Below are 14926 nucleotides of genomic sequence, written 5' to 3'. Positions count from 1 at the left end.
AGGCTTCTGGGTACAGCATGGGTCTCTATCTCTGACAGTACAGCGCCTCCATCTGCTGCAGGCTCCAGATGTATGAAGACACTCTCCTGCAGAAGAACTACTCCACTCCCCCCAGAAAGATTGCACACTAGACTGGAGTATATTAAACTGGAACTTCTTTATTCTCCTGCTTCTTCACAGTATAACATAGGCTTCTGCCCAATACAGCTCACACACAGGTGTTCAACCTCTGGGTGGTCCCTGGACCTACACTTCAGACCAAGGGCATCTGAGGCAGTCCTTACTCTTCCCTAGTCCTCTAGTAGAACCAGGGGAATGGTTTCACACACTCTCCCCCCGAGGTGAAGAGGAACAGAAGGTGCCAATGCACAGATACTGCTGTGTGTTAGCAGCCTCTCTCAAGCGGGGAGAGGCACTGCTAAATGTAGTAGTGCAGCCCCTTAAGTACAAGGGTAAGTGCAGCCCCAAGAAGGTACCAGGTCTGAACCCAGGGTTGGGGAGAACACAGGCCTAGTCCTACCTCCTCCTCTGTCACTCAAGGGAGCTGCTTCTGTGTGGAAAAGCCAGGATTGGTCCTGTCACTGCCTGCACTGTTACCAGGACATGTCTGACAGGGAGGGCAGACTGGTAGCCAAAACCAGGCATTGCTACACTTTTTTTTTATATATAGGAATTTGCGAAGTTTAGCTAAGTGTCTGTACTGAAACAAATAAATAGGCGGGGTCATGTTAAAAAGGCTATGGGGCCGATTCACTAAGCTCCGATGGCTTTAAGAGCGCAAAGTGCTCAGCCCCCTAACATATACAGTATAGTAATGGGCAAAATTATTATTATCCACATATGGATAGTAATGCATTTACCCATTTCAAATACAATAATCACAATAAATAAAATAAATAAATAATGCACTCAACCTTGCCCGGCTGCCACGATGAAGGCTGTCCTCATCCTCACCGCGTCCCTGCTCTCTGGTGCTGAAAAACATACACAAGAATAAAAAGAGCCAATTTAATGTTCCCTAACCCCTTAATCACCTAAGCGGTTATTAACCGCTATAGTAATTAAGGGGTTAACCCACCCTCCTCCACCACTCACTCGGGAGGCCTAACCACCTTCCCCCACTACCCACCCGTGAGGCCTAACCACCCTCACCCACTACCCACCAGGGAGGCCTACCCACCCTTGGGGACAATACCCCCTTCCCCCACCCCCACTACCCACAATAAAAACAATAAACAGAATAGCCCCACAATAAACATTCATATATATTTAATAAACATTAAGACATAACTCACCCCCTGTGCCCCCCATAAAAACATGATTTATTATTTTACATACAGGATTCATACCCCAGACATATGGTGGTCCCGACGGGTGTTTGCAGGCCCACAGTGCACCAGAGGGGGTGCCCACGGGGGTCTGGGGGACTCCGGGTGGTCCCCGCCAGGCGCCATGGGCCTCCACGTGCTCCCCGCAGGTCACCATGGGCCCCAAATGGGGCCCACGGGTGGGCCCATGGGTGTCTGGGGGTCCCCAGGTCAGCCCCATAGGTGTCTGGGGCCCTCGGGTGGTTCCCATGGGGGTCTGGGGCCTTTGGGTGGTCCCTATGGGTCCGCGGGGCTCCCACAGCTGTGGGGCCCCCGGTTCTTCCCTGCAGGTGTACCCCATGGGTGGGTCCGCAGGTGGTCTCCAGAGGTCCCCACAGACCTAAGGAACCATCCCTGTATGTAAAAGAAAATAAACATGTCATATACATTTAAATAAATCAATACCCCCCCACCAAACACATACAGTACAGTAATGGGCAAAATAACTATTATCCACATATGGATAATAGATTATTTGTCCATTATTAAACACATTAAAGGCATAAATACATTTTAAAAAATACAGTTCTACTTATCACAGCAATATGAAGGCCGTCCGACAGCCACCAACGTCCCTGTCCTCATCCGTTGCCAGAAAAATACATTGCAAATACATTCTAATGTAATTTAACCCCTTAATCACTTTAGCGGTTAATAACCTGCAAAAGTAATTAAAGTGTTAACCCACACTGCCCCGATACCCACCCACGAGGCCTAACCACCCTCCCCAGGCAAGTGCCCCCACCCTTCACCCATTCATTTGTACATTGGCTTCATCGTGCGTGCGTGTGTGCATGCGTGTGTGTATCTCAAATAAAAAGATCACTTGTGAGCACATTCACATTACTTAGGCAGGTCTGCAACCCTGCCTTTCATCATTATCCCCAGCATACAGTGCTTCCACTGCAGCAAGGGATTCTGGGAAATTACATGCAAATGAGCAAATAACGTGTCACCTTTTGTCCGAAAAACCATTGTTACATGGAGCCCATATAAGCTAATGCTCGCTGTTAACACCGCTTTAAAGCACAGCATGGGAATCAGATGCAAAGCCAGAGAAACCATTCACAGACATGTTTCAACTTTAATGGGTATCATCAGTGTGAAGTTGGTTGTACTGCTGGCTTTTGCATTTTCAAGACTGTAGGGTTTACCATCACGTTTTAAGTTATGGTGGGTGAAAAAAATATTGCTATATGCAATACGTCTGAGGTTTCTTGTTGCCTTTTTCACCCACCATAACTTAAAACGTGTGTATATGTGTGTGTAAATATCTATATAACTATATCCAGTGGTTGACAAATCACTCAAAAATCTACTCGCCGAACCAAAAAAATCTACTCGCCACCTAGTCCCGCCCCCAATCCCGCCCTGCTTGGGCGGCCATGAGGAGGTCGCCACGGAGTCAAATCCAGTCGCCACGGGCCTGTAGTAGACTGGATTTGTCGAACACAGTCTATATCTATATATCTATGTAGCGGTCATGTAAAATGGCTACAGTCATCTCTCCTGCTGACAGTAAGGCCTGGTAAGTTGTGGGCATGCCAGCAGTAATCATGGAGGTTTGCCCTCACACCCTGGTGAGGTGCCCTGTGTAAGGATGGGAGTGGTCACAGACTCTGACTCCCTGGTTGGTGATGTCAGAGTTGTGTCAGCCCCCAGAGTGTACATAAGGCACAGCACTGTGTCTAAAAGTTAGTTCTGCTAAGTGGAGGAGGAGTTCTAGTCAGATAAGAGTTCTAGTTCAAATACAAGTTCAGTTATGATCTAGTAGCTGAAGCAGGAGTCTGTGTCCAGGGACCTGGCACAGAATAAAGACATCCCGGCTGGGATAGGGAATCCCTAATCAAGGAGACAATACCTTTTAAAGGGAAGTACGGGCACAATGGAAGGCTAGTTACACCCCATTGTGGAGGGCAGCATGGCCCACCGTACAATAAAGATGATGCTGATAACAGAAACCCTCGTGTGTAAGAGTGAAGTGATTGCACAAGGGGCTGCACCACAGAAGAGTTCCTCACCAGGACTATCCCCAAGTGACCGAAGGGACCCTGATGAGGTGGAGGCGCTGCACTGGACCTAGGTAGGACTCAAGCACACTACCTCAGCTGTCTGTCTGGACGGGTCCTCCCCACACACCATCATGCGGGAGACTCAGGAGTCCTGTAGCCAACAGGTGCACCACCAGACACTACACACTGTAATGGGGGACTGGTTAGACCACAGGGGCCAATGTGAGATTGGGTGGGTCAGGCCGGTTCACAAAACCCGTTACATCTATATATAGATATATATAGATGCATAATGCATCATGTAACACTATGCCAAATCAATGTTCAAAATAAAAGAAACAATTATAAACAAGATACAATGCAATCCAAACAATCATAAAATAACAACAAAGCAAGAATTAACCAGACAAAAATTACCATCAATTAATCCAATCCAAATCAATTACACAATTCACTATTCAAATCCTAAAACCAAACCATTCAGAAATAAATGCATGTTCAAAATCACACCATCAGCCAAAATCTAACTACCAAAAATAAGCCACTATTAAAAAGCAAGCCCCCCCTAAAATAAACTATTGCAAACACCACCAAAAATTACATTACACACACTTTTGTACACAAACCAGCCAAATAAATTTTAAATACACCAAAACAAGCCAAACAAACATTGCAGAACAAGCATCACTAGGGTAGCTGGTCTGGGCCATCACATTCTGTACTCCCCCTGGTAAAATCTCGGTCACCCCCTTTTCCAGATTAAAGAACCGCCCGCATCGAACAGAAATTCGGTGGCATTCTTCCTTTAAAGCCGGATGAATCTTCATGGAGGACAAGGACATCTCTCCCGCTTCTTTGAGAAACACCCGGGACAATGATCGCACCACGTCTGCGTTGGTTTCCAGAATAATGGGTTCACTCGGGTATTCTCCGGGTTCTGGACATATCAGTGCTTCCACCTCCATGGGATGGACCACGTTGGTATTGAGTTGGGGTATGTTCATCTCTACCTTGATCACACCATCGATTGGGTAAATCTGGCTACTGAGGCCCCATACGGTCATGGTCTCTCCGCCGACTTCAGCGGTAGATGCTGCAGATGACGGTTGTAGAAGGATCAGTAGACAATGGTCACCTGAGACCCGGTGTCCAATAGGGCCGAAGCATAAATTCCTTCGATTAGTACTCAGATCAGTGCTGTGGGGCCAATTCACTGGTGAGGTCAGCTGGGAGCTCCTTCTCTGGACTGGCAGGTGCCGCACTCCTCTGGTCATCTGGCGACTGAACCTCTGTGTGAGTAACGAAAGTCAAGGCCACTGACTCTTGGTAGTTACCTTCTGAGGGCAGTTTCTCCTTATATATGCCTCTCCCCCACACTCATAGCAGTGACGGGTACATTAGAGTCCTGGACTGAAAAGAACCAGGCTTCGGGATGCTCGAGCAGGCGTTGAGAGAGCCTGTCGGGGCGGTTCTGGAGTACTTGCTGCTGTGGGGTCTTTTCCGCCAACTGCTCCTTTCGCAGAGATGGCCCTGTCTGCCCGTGGCTTAGGGTCTCGAGCCTTGGTGGGGGTATGGAACCGCAGGATAACCTCTTGATCTTGCACTTGATTTATTAAGTCTTCAAAGTTAGGAGGATTCTCTGTAGAAATTGTGCAGCTGATCCTAGGAGCGATCTGGTGTGTAGGCAACGCTCCCCGCTGAAAATGTTTGGTTCGGAAGTCATCTAGATCGGACCCTCGGGTGACCTTCTTTGAGATCAGGGTCCATTGTGCCAATTGAAGCCGTCGAAGTAACGCCGATAATTGTTCCCCCTCATCTTGTTTGAGGGTGTGGAACTGGGCCAGTAAAGCAATGGCATTGTCCTTAGTGCCGTAAGCTTTAGTTAAGGCCAGGATCAGGGCTTTGGCGTCGGCCTCCACATGACACTCGCGGTACAACCGAACTATATTGGCGACCGGAGGTCACAGGCATGCCACGATCCACTGCCTCTTGACTGCATCAGAGCAGTACCATTTTGGCAACACTTGTACCGCATGGTCTCTCCACTCCTCAAACTCTTCTTCTCCCAACAGCGTAGGCCACACTCCAGAGAGAGCCTTTAGCTTGAGGTAGTGGTGGGCTTGTGATGACTGCGCAAGTTTGTCAGCCAGTAGCTGCATTGCCTTTCCAAACGCAGGTTCTCCCTCAGAGCCAGAGCCGCCGCAGCCAGATCGTCTGCTTCGCCGGGACTTTATGCTAGCCTCACTCTTGCAGTGGCCTCCTGGGGAAGGGGGAAGGGGGAAGGTCCTCCATTTTGACTATCAGCGCGAGGTAGATAATAGGACACCCACTTGGTAGGGCTTGTGACTCACCCTCCTCGCTTAAATCACAATGGGCATTAACTAGGACAATGCGCCAGGTAGAAGTGGGGTCCCACTTTTGGCCCAGGGGCTGAACTGTGGCTAACCCTGGCAACCCCCACAGGGCTAGGCACACGTATGAATGGATATTGGCCAGGACATGGCCGACGGCCCCACGTGGCAGGGAGGTACCTGGAACTCCATGGCCCACTGGTGGACCTCCCGTCTTGACGGTACAAATATGGTAATACTTTTGGTTTCATTTGGTTTCATTTTGGTTCAGGGCACCTGAGGTCTGAATCTCAGCAGCGCCTCCAAATGTAACACCCCTTCTCTACCCCTTGGGGAAAATGCAGGCATTATGCGCTACGGTGCTACCCTTTGGCTTACAGGGGACTAAGCCTCCGCATGTGGGGAATCTGGGCTGAATGGGTGCAGCGCCTTCACTCGCGAGGATCCCAGCATTGGTGGGATAGCTCCTCATGGGAACCGGTATACCTATGCTGTATACCCAGAAATCAAACTCGCACAGGTTATGCAATACGTCTTTACTGTGATCCCACAGTATAGCAACAGACACCAATGTGCAACACAGCAATGCAATACAAACACAATAACAACAGTGCAATAATAGTCCTGGGTTAGCTAACCCCAATAGTACCTAGGGTGCTCGGGCACCTGTAACCCAGTGTCTAGCGAGCAATCCCTCCCAGTGGATGTGAGGGCAGCATTACCCTCTCCCCTTGCATTGGTACACAGTACCTTCCTGGCTTAAGGTCCAGCCAGGCCATGCTTCCCAGCAAGGTCAAGAACAGCAACAGGGTCCCACGTTGCGGGATCTACAACACAAGCCCTTGACACCTTAAGGTTCTTTCTTGTGGCCTCATGGAAATGTTACTCTCTCTATCCATTGCAGTCCCCTCCCTCCTGGCCCACACCCAATATCATTATACACCCTGGATTACGCAAAAGCCTTGCACTATCTACTGAATGTTGGTGGAGTACTCTGAAAACCAGCACACCAACCACCGCTTACTCTAATGGCAAACATCACAAATTTACAACTTGAAAACAACGACTCAAATTTCTACTCATACTGTTACTCTCTGTAGCAGGTGATATTGAACTTAACCCAGGCCCTCCCTTTTCAACTCTGTCCCATACAACATAGACTTTTTTGGAACTTGAAGGGGGTAATCTATCTGTCGACCATATAAATATCCAGAGCCTGTTGCCCAAACTGGATGTACTAAGGGTATGGTGCCTTATGCATAAATCCAAAGCCATCGTTTTCACAGAAACATGGCTAACCCTAAAACCCTCGATGCAAATATTGCCATGCAGGGATACTCCATTTCTAGGAAAGATAGGACAAAGAGAGGTGGAGGGGTGTTATTTTATATTGCAGACAACTTACAATTTACGCTGTTTAATTGTCCCCCAAGCCCACCCTCTTTTGAAATCCTAGTTGGCAAAATCTGTCTCCCCTTTTCTAATACCGTCTTGGTTGCTGGCATCTACCGCCCCCCTAAAGCCCCTCTCCGTTCAGTTACTGACTGTTATGACCAGTTTCCTGGCTTAATTTCCTCTCTGAATGAGAAGAGTGAGCTGCTAGTTCTTGGGGATTTCAACTACAATTGGCTCAACCCTAAAAACAAAATCCAGATACAACTCAAGTCACTTAACCTAACGCAACTAATTTCCCAACCCACATGGACAAACTTGAAATCTCACAACCATTCCTTTCTAGACTGGATTCTCGCCTCAAATCCCAGCAGAATCCAATCCTCAGGCATCCTTCCTGACATTTTCTGTGACTATGCAATAGTGTACTGTGTAAGGAAAATGAAACCACTTCAATCAAACCCTAAAGTTCTCCTCACTAGAACATTTAGAAACTTTAACCCACAACAGTTTCTATCAGACCTTACCAACTGCCCTTGGTACAGAATCAACTTAATTCCCGACCCCGATTCTGCGCTCGACTTTATCCAATCCGAGTTCTTAAAACTCTGTGATACCCATGCTCCACTATGCAGAATATGATATAATCATTGTATACAATAAGTATTACTTTGTGGGGTGCGCTACTAACTTATTAGCGAAACGCAACCTAAACCACAAACATAAACCTCATCTGAGAGTACCCCTATAGCCCCACCCTCTCCCAATACTACTCACAATTTTCCATTTTTCCCAGTATCTGAAGAGGAGATTACACAAGCGCTCCTCAAACTAAAACTAAGCAGCCAATGTGGACCTGACACTGCAATCTAAGTTCCTAAGACTTGGTGCCCCAGCCATTGCCAATCCAATTGGTTTCATAGTCAACTCTATCCTGTCTGCAGGCCATATCACTAAGACCTGCAAAACTGCCAGAGTTGTCCGAATCTTCAAAAGTAGGGACAAAAACACTGTCTCAAACTACAGGCCAATCGCTCTTCTCCTATTACTAGCCAAAATCATGGGAAAATGTGTTCACTCCCAATTAAGCGATTACTATACCAAGACAAATTTCCCTGGCCAATTTCAATCTGGCTTTCGCCCAAAACACTCCACGGTAACTACCCTGCTAAAAGTTTACAATGAAATCCAGTGTGGAATGGAACTGGGACAACTCACTGGTGCAATATTCCTATATTTTGCAAAGGCTTTTTATACTGTTGATGATGTTACCTTGCGTAACAAACTCCAGTGCTCTGCAATGGGGAAGCATGCTTTAAACTGGTTTCATTCGTACCTATTAGGTAGATCCCAACATGTCTATCTCAGGCTCTAACTCCAACCCCTTGGATATCACCTGTGGTGTCCCGCATGGCTCTGTCCTGAGGGCCAAGAGAGTGTTCATCAATGATCTTCCTACAACTTGTAAGGGAGCTTCAATACACATGTATGCAGATGACACAATCTTCTATGCACACAGCCCTAGCCTCTCCGACCTTGAACACATACTTCAATTTAACTTTTTAAGACGTGAAAATTGGATTTCCCAAAAAAACTGTTTTTAAACCGTGACAAGACTGTAACAATGGTATTTGGGACCACGGCTACATTTTTAAAGCTTCCAATGACTGAGCTCCAGATCAGAACCAACGCTAACACCACCCTAACTCCCTTTACTAGTTTTAAATACTTGGGCATATGGTTTGACTCCCATTTAACATTTGGGATGCACATTGGCATAGGTTTTGGATTTCAGGGTATCAAACTAGGTGTACTTTACAGGAACAAATCCTCCGTAAGCCTGCTGGTCAGAAAGCATATCACACAGCAGATGCTAATGCCAATTATCGACTATGTGGAGTATATGGCTCGGCACTCCAACCCCACTTTAGCAAACTTGATACCCTCTACAATTCAATATGCTGTTTCGTTCTCCAATGCAACTACAACACACATCACTGCGAAATGCTCAAAGAACTAGATTGGTCATTACTTGAGTCTAGGCACAAAGTTCATCTTTCCTGTCTTGCCTTCAAATACTTTCTGGGCAAGCTACCCGTCTATCTGAACATGCTCCTCACCCCTACCACATGCAGCACTTATCTGAGATCTGAGTCCAAAGAATGTTCATGATCCTAAGGTTCAGCAAAGTATCCGGCCGCTCCTACTTGTCTTACTGTGCACCCCAAAACTGAAACAATCTATCGGAGACTCTCACAGCCATCACCAGTCTAAGTTCTTTCAAAACTAAACTAAAGCTGTCTCGCATTTGAATCTGGTCTGTAACTGTTACATACGCCTATAATATATATTATCCCTAACTGTGCATGCAATGTTTTGTATATAATGTATACCCTGTTCACTTATATAACTGTATTTGTCATCATTACTCTATGCCCAGGACATACTTGAAAACGAGAGGTAATTACCTCCATACCTGGGAAAATCGTAGAGGAATTCAAAACCTACTACGAGAAACTATATAATGGAGACAAGGTCACTCATAATACTAAAACGGGAGAGTTATTGAACACCTTCCTAAAAGAGGCAAAGTTACCAACCTTGGGAAGAGCCGAGAGAGAGGCGCTGCAGGCTGACTTTACTCTGGAGGAAATATTGGAAGTCATCAAAGCATTAAAACCGGCCAAAGCGCCGGGGCCCGATGGCTTCTCAAATTTGTGTTATAAGAAATACGCTAAAATACTAGCCCCACATATGCTAAAACTATTTAACGGTATTCTGGAGGGGGCCTCCTTCCCAGCACAAATGCTCCAGGCTTCCATCTCTGTGATCCACAAACCTGGAAGGGACCCGGCAGACTGCAAGAGCTACCGGCCCATTTCACTGATTAATTCCGACATTAAAATCTATTCTAAACTTATAGCGAACAGGGTGGGTAGTGTCCTTCCCAGGTTAATCCACGCGGATCAGGTGGGGTTTATCGGAGGTAGGCAAGCGGCAGACAACACCAGAAGAATTATTGATCTGATCGATTTGGCCCAAAAGAAAAATACACATTCTATGGTGCTGAGTCTGGACGCAGAGAAAGCCTTCGATAGAATAGACTTGCCCTACTTAACGGAAACATTGGGAGCGTTTGGCTTTAGAGGACGCCTACTGAGGGCCATCCTGGCGCTGTATGAGGGCCCGACGGCGAGAGTGAGGCACCAGGGCTTTCCCTCTGATCAATTTCACATAAAAAGTGGAACAAGACAGGGATGCCCGCTGTCGCCGCTGCTGTTTGCCCTTTGTATAGAACTACTGGCGGCACACATATGCAATAGCCCAGATATAGCAGGAATCTCTAATGGAGATCAAGAGTATAAAGCAGCTTTATATGCGGACGATGTCATCCTGACACTATCTAAACCGCTCACGTCCCTTCCTAACGTATTTGGAATCCTGGGCAAATTCAACCAAATCTCCGGCTTTAAGATTAATCAGTCCAAATCAGAAGCCCTCAGTATAAATCTTCCCAAAGAAGTTGAAAAACTGATTGATCTCAACTTTAACTTTAAAAGGCAACCCTCCGCTATCAAATATTTAGGGGTATATCTTACACGGGACTATAAAACACTATATAAAGCAAATTTTACCAGGTTAATAAAGACATTGAGAGAGGATCTCAGAGTATGGTCGAAAGGGGGCATCTCATAGATTGGAAGGATACACTGCGTGAATATGAATCTCCTCCCAAGGATGCTATATCTTTTCCAGAGCCTGCCTATACCTGTAGTTTACTCTGACATCCTCTCCCTACAGTCAACAATCATGAAATTCATTTGGAATAAGAAAAACCCAAGAATTGCAAAGGGTATATTAATGAGACCCACAGTAAGAGGAGGGCTAACGGTACCTTGTTTGTTAGCTTACTACAAAGCGGCCCAATTGGCTCAAATTCTCCAATGGCACACGGACCCAAGCTTAAGGAGATGGGTAGAGTTGGAGAAAAAGTGTTGTGCACCGATTGACATCCAGAAGCTGATCTGGCTGCCCAAAAGAGGGGCACGCCAGATAGGCACACCGCTTCAGACCATTGCCAGTTCACTACGAGTTTGGGAGGGCACTAAATTTAGTTGTAAATTAACTACCAACGCATCACTCATGACGCCAATCATTGGCAATCCAGATTTCGCTCCAGGGCTGAACAGCAAAAACCTGTTATTTTGGATACAAGCGGGCATCACCCGCCTTAAGGATCTGGAGGGCAGGATATATATACAAACATTTGAGCAAATTAAATCCACAACGGATATCCCAAATAAGGAATTTTTCAGGTACCTCCAGATCAGAGATTTTTACAACAAAACCCCAATCAGACCAGCACGAACCAATTTTGAGCAGCTGTGTTCCAGAGATGCGGACACAAGGGGACTCACATCTAGAATGTACAGGGAAGTGGTTTGTCCGGAGACACCAAACAAGAGCAGGTTACGCTACATTAGACAGTGGGAGACTGACCTAGGGGAGACGTTAGAGGACGAAGACTGGGAGCAGATTACACAAGCAGCAGCAAAAAGCTCCATCTGTACCACACTAAAGGAGAACGCGTATAAGGTCCTGATGCGATGGTACTACACCCCAGCTCGATTGGCTACATTTATTAGGGGCTACTCCCCGCTCTGCCCAAAACAGTGCGGAGAGGTGGCAGACTTGCGACACATGCTGTGGTCCTGCACAAAAGTGGTCCCGATTTGGGAACAGATTAGAGATTGGTTACAGCGGATTCTTGGTTGGGAGATCCCCCTGGACCCGTGGTTGTTCCTGCTGGGCAGGCGGATCCAGGGTATGTCAAATGCGACGCATAAATTGATCGCGCATTTTGCAACAGCCACTAGATGCGAGATTGCAGCATTATGGAAGCAACCAGAAGTTCCATTTATCCCCAAGATTCAAAATAGGATTTGGTACGTTTGTCGGATGGAGCAATTAACGAGTGTAGTTAATGACACCGGCACAAATTTTCTAAAAGTCTGGGCGCCTTGGCTGGCACAGACAGATATCCCCGGGGTAGATGCCACCGCCATCTTGCTTTAATAGCTTCAGACGCGTTCTCCTTTGGAGGTCAGAGACCTGAAGACAATTAGCGATGAACAGGTAGTTGACAGCCCCCCGAGTAGTAGCCCCCCAGAACAACGGGGAAGACAGGATAAACCCGAGGAGGAAGAGAGATGGACTAACCAAAAAGCAAAGAAGCAAGCAAGAGAAAATACATCAGCAGAAGGGCCCGGAGTCGACCATCACCCTCCCCTCCCCCCCCCCCCCCGTTCCCCTCCTCCCCCTCTGCCCCCCCCCCCCTTCCTTGTCCCTTGTCCGGTTTGTCTTGTATGTGATGTCCTAGTTTTGTACCGTTGTAGCTAAAGAAGGACATATGTATGTTTGAAAACACTATTGGGGGGAAGTAACACAATAGGAAGTGATACAATGTATGAGATTGTAACCCCAATAAAGAAAATTTGAAGTTGAAAAAAAAATAAAAAAACCAGCGGTAACGCTCAATGTATTACTTCCTGGTAAAACATTTTATAATTAATAAATGAAAATTTCCCTTGGAGTAAATCACATTCATGGTGACAGAACTGCAGTCACAGAAGTGATGTCACTGCTAGCAGAAGAGGCCATCAGTGTTGCCAGCTCGGCGCTCATGCAAAGGCCTCCCACACACGGTATGAATGCACTGGAGACGTTGCCGCCGGCTCAACGCAGTAAGTGCGGGCGCACACAGACACCGCACAGGCACAGATGCAGTGCACACAGACACACAGAGATACACAGAAACACGAGGAATTCACAGTTACTATACATATAGAAGTGCAAATAGGTAAAGCTGAGCCGGGGGGGGGGGGGGGGTGGGGGAGGTGTGCCGCGCACACATGTTCTAAGTCAAACTTCTTTGCGTTTTTGTCACTGAAATTGTTTTGATTTTTAATTAAAAACATCACCATCACAAATACAATTTCTGTGACAAAACAGTGACAAAACGCAGTCGTTTCACTTAAAATGCGCATGCTCAACACACACTACAGGCATACCCCGCATTAACGTACGCAATGGGACCGGAGCATGTATGTAAAGCGAAAATGTACTTAAAGTGAAGCACTTCCTTTTTCCCACTTATCCATGGATGTACTGTACTGCAATCGTCATATACGTGCATAACTGATGTAAATAACGCATGTGTAACAGGCTCTATAGTCTCCCCGCTTGCGCACTGCTTCGGTACAGGTAGGGAGCCGGTATTGCTGTTCAGGACGTGCTGACAGGCGCATGCGTGAGCTGGCGTTTGCCTATTGGGCGATATGTACTTACTCGCGAGTGTACTTAAAGTGAGTGTCCTTAAACCGGGGTATGCCTGTATTTAAAAGCATATTTTTTTCTTGGCTTTCTTATATGTCCTTTGGTGATCAGGTCCTGTATTATGTACTTTGTAGACATGTCGATCAGTACAATCTTACTGCTTCCATAGGAATTGAGATGCTAAGTAGCAAACCGTTGCTGCTAATAAAATGCCCTTGATTAATTGATCATCAGCATAAAAGCCGAAGTTTTAGCACTTTGCTGGTCTGGAGCATTCAGGTGTGTGTTAACACAATGCTAAAGAGGAAAGTCATCAGCAATGATCTTAGAAAAGCAATTGTTGCTGCCCATCAATCTGGGAAGGGTTATAAGGCCATTTCCAAACAATTTAAAGTCTATCATTCAACAGTGAGAAAGATTATTCAAAAGTGGAAAACATTAAAGACAATTGCCAATCTTCCCAGGAGTGGACGTCCCAGCAAATTCACCCCAAGGTCAGACCGTGCAATGCTCAGTGAAATTGCAAAATATCCAAGAGTTACATCTCAGACTCTACAGGCCTCAGTTAGCATGTTAAATGTTAAAGTTCATGACAGTACAATTAGAAAAAGACTGAACAAGTATGGTTTGTTTGGAAGGGTTGCCAGGAGAAAGCCTCTTCTCTTTAAAAAGAACATTTCAGCACGGCTTAGGTTTGCAAATTTGCATCTGAACAAACCACAAGACTTCTGGAACAATGTCCTTTGGACAGATTAGACCAAAGTGGAGATGTTTGGCCATAATGCACAGCACCACGTTTGGCGAAAACCAAACACAGCATATCAGCACACACACACCTCATACCAACTGTCAAGCACGGTGGTGGAGGGTTGATGCTTTGGGCTTGTTTTTGCAGCCACAGGACCTGGGAACATTGCAGTCATTGAGTCGACCATGAACTCCTCTGTATACCAAAGTATTCTAGAGTCAAATGTGAGGCCATCTGTCCGACAGCTAAAGTTTGGCTGAACTTGGGTCAAGCAACAGGACAATGATCCCAAGCACACCAGCAAATCTACAACAGAATGGCTGAAAAAGAAAAGAATCAAGGTGTTGCAATGGCCCAGTCAAAGTCCAGACCTCAACCCGATGAAATGCTGTGGCTAGACCTTAAGAGAGCTGTGCATAAACAAATGACCACAAACCTCAATGAACTGAAGCAACGTCGTAAAGAAGAGTGGGCCAAAATTCCTCCACAACGATGTGAGAGACTGATAAAATCATACAGAAAACTATTACTTCAAGTTATTGCTGCTAAAGGTGGTTCTACAAGCTATTAAATCATAAGGTGTACTTAGTTTTTCACACATGGCTTCTCAATTTTGGCTTTATTTTTGTTAAATAAATCATGACACGGTGTTATATGTCACGTGTTTGTTCATCTGAGGTTGTACAGTATTTACCTAATTTTTAGACCTGCTAAGGAACA

Source organism: Ascaphus truei, chromosome 2 (assembly GCF_040206685.1).
Source record: "Ascaphus truei isolate aAscTru1 chromosome 2, aAscTru1.hap1, whole genome shotgun sequence".
NCBI lineage: Eukaryota > Metazoa > Chordata > Amphibia > Anura > Ascaphidae > Ascaphus > Ascaphus truei.
Note: the sequence above shows the minus strand (reverse complement) of the source record.